General features: G+C 37.5%; 1 protein-coding gene across 4 annotated transcripts in view; it reads left to right on the top strand.

Moving 5' to 3' along the window:
* Positions 1 to 5,455, top strand: part of LOC111254841 (uncharacterized) — a 28,351-nt gene extending 22,896 nt beyond the window's left edge. The window contains exon 6 of one of the 4 annotated variants that reach the window (XM_086975166.1): positions 4,639 to 5,455. The gene's annotated coding sequence lies outside the window, so the exon portion shown is untranslated. The remainder of the gene's footprint in view (positions 1 to 4,638) is intronic. The other 3 variants (XM_086975165.1, XM_086975163.1, XM_086975162.1) reach the window with 3 other exon arrangements.
* Positions 5,456 to 6,002: the final 547 nt, after the last annotated feature.

Below are 6,002 nucleotides of genomic sequence, written 5' to 3'. Positions count from 1 at the left end.
ATATATCATTTATGTCGCAATTGGGGAAAAATATTGACGAGATAGAGCTGATAGCAAAGTCTTTCGGATTCTTAAATCTGGAAACGATATCAATTATTTATAATACATCGAGTAATGACCGTAAATCGGTGTTTGTTCAGTTTCTGGAAGCTTTCGTTCTGAAGCCGAGGCTGGAGGCTATCGACCACGTAGTAAGACGAGTACCGCAGATAGACGCTTCGTTACCGAATTCAGAATATATAGCTCAGTTGAAGATTAATATAAGACGTCGACTAACCCTCACCGCTTATGACGGTGAGACTAACGTGTAAACCTCATGCTAAGTCATGCTGCACATACGAATTCATATTTATTTACTGGACTTCTCATAGACGTATTGAAATGGCATACTGTTAATTCGTTCTGAGCCTGCTTCTCTTTATCGAAAAAGGGAAAATTGGCCTGCATTTCACCTATACCTTCGCTAATGTACTACAATTATCAGTAACTACTTATGTGTAATAACCATATGATGAAAAGCCTTGATATAGCCTTCAGTAACTACTTTAGCACTCTGCTATGCTTTAATATTATTAATCTAATCATTCTTTTCACATCATCGATGCAATAAGGAAGGTAAGAAGGTGAGGAACAGCGAATAAAAGCACTTTTAACATCGCTTATGGTGTCAAGCGTGCAGGGTAAACGTTCGGAACGCGTAGCCTGACTTTCAGGTTTAGTAAAGCGCTTATTTTTTTCTATTTTTGTAAATAAAAATGACTTATTAATAGAATAAGTAAATGTTTTAAAGCGTACACTTGTGAGGATAGATTATGTTTTATGGGTAGAACCTTATATGAAAACTATTTCGTGGTCGCTTACAATCTTAAAAAGCTCCTAGTAAAGGATTCCGTTTTTTTTTTTACTTAAAGTTTATTGATTCTAAGTCCTTGTGTAAATATTGTCTTACCTTAAATAAAATTCTCCAACCCACTTTCCATCTTCCATATCGCAATATTACTCTTATCGCTGGCGCTATTTGTGTAAGCAGCGTCGAAGCGTGTTTAGCGAGTTTGTCTAATGATCTAGTCTACACGTGAAAATTGACAGCAATATACAACGTCGGCTCCTGGCTAGAAATTAAGTTTTTAAAATTGATCAGGGTTCATCGAACGCATCATTTTGCGGTCCATTGTTTTGTTTTAGAAACAACGGGCTTTTTGCGGCACCAAGAACAGGGGACCAATTCACGCCCGCCGGAAGCCCGCCCAAATTTGAACATGCCATTTTATATGTATGTGTACATATATATACTTTGTTCGTCGTAACACTCAGCCGGGATTAACCGGGTATTCGTTTGTACTCGATGCGTGATGCCCTTTGCGACGCAGTGCTAACGGTCTCATACTCGTAGTGCTGACTTCGAACAATTTGGGTTCTTAGTGATGGTACGTACCCAGTGGTTTTCTTCCTTCTTCGGACAGTGTGTGTCCTCTTGTTGCATACGTTAGGTCTCCCTTGTCGACGTGTGCCTTTACGGATTCTGTGCTGCCAGACCCTCCTCCAGGCCTTCCTTCGTACCTAGCTTAAGTGAGGGCGACCATGTAGATCACAATGATGCCGCGGCGGCAACTTAACAAATGACTTCCGCGTTCCTGTATCGTTTCTCGCTTTTACAGTTAAGCGGAAATTGGGAAGTCATACAGACCGCTGCTGACCAGCCTCCACATCTTATGGCTGGGTCGGTTTCACAAATCAAATCAGACGTGGGCTTCGTCGCGGCCATCAAATTTGTTTGTTCATTCAATTAAACTTTGCTGTGGCCACTAAATCGTGGCCAAATTAAACTGTTATATATGTATGTGTATACTGTGTGGCCGCCAGTCGTTTAAAATCCCAGAACCCCGTTTATTTTTCTCAAATTATCAGGTTTTGTTTTGAATCGTTTTTCCTCGTTTTCAAGGAGTCGTTATATGGAGCTTTACTTCGACCAGTTTAATAGGTCGCTTCCCTCACTCATATAACATTAGAAGATTTTTTCTGTGGGTTTGCCGACAAGGCTGTCCTATATGCGCATATACATTTTCTAGTCTCCATATTATCACCAACAAGTACTAACTACTATATTTTCTACATGTTCCATAACTAGTCCGTTATTACTAGACATAGTAATGTGCATATTTTTCTTCTACTTATGTATCTTATGTACTTAATAATTTATTTAATTATGGATCTTCATTTTCTTCTAGCCTCTTCATTTTCTGGTAGCCTTCATCATATAATCATCGACAGTGATTATTTGATGTTTTTTCCATTACTACTATTATGTGGCACGAAGATCACACATACAGTAAAAAAGATGGCTCGATATGTTTTGGTACATGTTGCAACAGACTTTCTATCTCGATCCATTTTTTTTTCTGTTTTCAAACTGCTCAGTTTCTAACAGAGGCAGAATTATCGCTCATAGTAATTGTCTATGTTTATAAATATCTATGCTTGTTATGATGATGGTGCAGGGTAAATGTAAATGCTCGTGTCACTTAGTCTCGTAAAGCCAGGTACAAGGTACATGTATATATTAATCAAGATTTATAGGCTTTAGGGTAGGGTAAATTTCTCTATATTTGCGTCTAGGGGGTTCGAACAGAAACTTCTTCTACTTTTATGTATGGCAAAACTGTTTTCAGTTGTGTAACATAACCGCATAAATACAATGCAGAAACTAGAAATGCTACGCCATGAAACACAAGCTGGACCTTTGTTTATCCTATCTTAAGGCTAGTTTCGATTCGCCAACCGCTATTTTAACTGGCTGAAACAATACGTAATGGCCTAAGTATAGGACGTATATTTAGGTACAGCTTCGATTAAAGCCACCCTGGTCACAGTTGGGATAAGGACAAAGAAAGGCAACCAAGAACTTCGTAACGTCAACAGGAAAAGTACCAAGTTTTTGGCGAACGAGTTCAAGTCTGTTGTATTAGGCGGTGTTCACTACTTTTTACATTTTTACGAATGAAGAACGACCAGATCGTTTATGCCGATTGCTTATTTAGATACAACGTAAACGTCGTTAACGGATTGTAAGACATTGACTAGATGTTGGACGGATCAATCATAATGTTGACATCAGCAATGAATTTGTTTCGATTATCGGGATCTCTCTGTTTTACAGATGCTGCTTATAATGGCTAAAAAAGCCATTCGCAGATTATATTTTTTAAAAACATTGCAGGCTAGACAAATTACTACAGATTACCGCCGTAATGTAATGGCACCGTTTGGTTTATTCGATAATTTCGGACAGTACGAGAAAATCTTCGCAATGCCACACACTAATGTGTCTTTATAACTCGGCAGGAGCTCATGTTTAATGGTTGCAACGCACTCTTTGATGTTATTCGGTGAAACAACCGTTTACTGCGCAGGCTCCCTAAACACAATTGAACATGAAAAGTTATATATATATATGACCAACATCATAGAAGATCTGTTTAATTCCGCTAACAGAATATTAGAAAGCTGTAAATAAATCAAGAATAAATAAATTCTTGGTTTATTTACAGCTTTCACATCCTATTCATTTGGGATCAGATAGCGTCGGCTTTCGCAGTACCAGAACGAGTGCTATCCGACTAGCCAACAAACAAATGATGTTTTTGTGTTTTTTGAAACATATCTTCTATCCTCCGTTTACGTTTCGTTTGAAAGAGATGATTGCTCACGAACCTTTTACCATTATGGCACGAAGCATAATATCTAAAGAACAATGAAATATAAGCCTTTTTCATTATGCATATTGCTCCCAACGGTAAAATGGAATCTTTCTTTGATCTTTTTATTTAGATCCCTGCTAAAATTTCAGCTAGATTCAGTTGCATTGATTCGATTATTTATATATGTATATATATATATATATATATATATATATATACACCTGTAATATAACGTCAGTCACTGTAAACAATTTGATGTTTATTTTAGAAATTTGGCATTTATCTGAATCAGAATAAGAATCGAAGAAAAGCGAGTTCGGATCGCAAATCTATCTTATCCCTATACGCTTCTCTATAGATGGCGTGCACGAGTCGATTTTCGGTACGTTCCTACCCTGGCAGATACTGTCCTATCTTTTCGGAAATGCGTCAAGCTTTGCTTTTTTTTTTGTAACATCTACAGCTGATTTTGGCAAATGCTCATTGAATATGCAAGGGTAATAATAATAATAATAATAATAAGGACAATAGCAACTGAAATAGGAATGAGTTAAATACTGCAAGAGCACTCCTAGTGGGGAACGGGTTTACTGGATAAGTAGAGGATATATCACTACGCGATAATTCTTGTTTCGGAAATGTATAAAATTATATGACGTCTTAGGCCTTGACCGCGCCTCGATGAACTCATCTAGAAACTTGCGTGTAAATGCCGCCAAACAGCTCTCCCAAATCAGCAGCAGCTACACTTCAATTTTGAACCCTTACGAACTAATGACAATTCGTTGTAATTGTTTGTCTGACCCCGTATATATCGTATTTAAAGATCACCTGTGAAGTTACTTCATAAAAAAGCTTTTAGGTATCGAAGTGAGAAATATGTCTGCGATCGGACTCCTAGAAAGATACTAACGAGACATATATAATTGTTGTTTTTCAGGCTTTTAACAATGAAATCGGTATCGACAACTTGTGTTCGATCTCCTTATAGCCCCAGCGAGAAATCACTAGTGGAAACTAGTCTGTCTTAAGAGGCCCGTAAACGCCTTTCTACTGAGTTAGCGATGTGCCTTTAAATCCGTCTAATTCGGGGATGAAACTGGGGCATTAGCCGGGTCCCACTGACCATGATATAATAGAGCCTAAATTATTTTACATGTTCGCTGTCTAAGCGATATATTTACCTTTTTGGCCACTATATATATAATAACGTATACTTACCGCGTGCAGTTTCGTAATGGATAGTGAAGAATCGCCAATAGAGGTAGGCCCTAAATAACGGGCTTGTACAATGCAGAAGATAATTAATACTACATTCTCAGCGATATAGGTCGTTATGGCAGATTTCCAAAGTTCCAAACGAAGTCCTAAATTTGTTCCGTTACAATTTGCTGACATCATAATTAAATTATCAGCAATAAATTATGTGTTTTTTTTTTTTATTTTAGGTGACTAAATGCAATAATTCCTTTTATGATTCTTTTCATAGAGTACACGAACATTACCAGTGATGGGCAATATATAGACTTCATAAGCTTAAAAAGCGATACGTACAGCCTTATTTTCGCCCACATCAATAGCAGAGAGATGACTAGCTGAGAATTCTACATATCAAGCCAGCCGCGTCTGTTAAAGCGTTAAGCTTCTTAATTTACATTAGAATCGCACTGCATCACACGAGTATGTTTCAGAAAGATTCAGGCCCAACATGCGAATATCTCTACAATCAGTGCGTATGTATAACAGATGTCCTACCCATTGAACCATTTAGCTATCGCCGACAGGCTAGAGTTGTTCCGTAATTCGAAAGTGGGTAGAGCGCGTCAATATAACGTTTTTACAAAAAGCCCATTGGGCATCATTTCAGTAATAAACGTCGATATTTGGGTAAATGAGACTCGGCAAGTAATTCTGAAAATATATGATTATGTGAGATTATATAGGCTCAAAATAATGGACCAATTTTTCTGCTTCTTCGTGCTATACCCTCCAACTCAGCTGATCGAACATAAATGCTAGTAACTATCCAAACAAAGAAAATTCTTGATTTTCACGTTTAATTTTTCCGATTGAAAACAGATTTGATAAAATCTGATTTCAATCGGATTTATCAAATCTGTTTCGGATCGGATGATAAAATATGATTATGGCCAGAAATCTAGGGTAATTCATCTGCAAAAGCCAACTGGATTAGCAAAAGCTCTATTTAAGCTGAAATTGTAAACTCTCAGCAAACTTGGAATATTTTACTAAATACTGAGTAGTCCGAATATTATTTTGGAGAGCCTCACGCTTGCGATTGCA

The sequence above is a fragment of the Varroa destructor genome, unplaced genomic scaffold (assembly GCF_002443255.2).
Source record: "Varroa destructor unplaced genomic scaffold, Vdes_3.0 BEIS01000007.1, whole genome shotgun sequence".
Taxonomy (NCBI): Eukaryota; Metazoa; Arthropoda; class Arachnida; order Mesostigmata; family Varroidae; genus Varroa; species Varroa destructor.
Note: the sequence above shows the minus strand (reverse complement) of the source record. Positions and strands in the feature narration are given on the sequence as shown.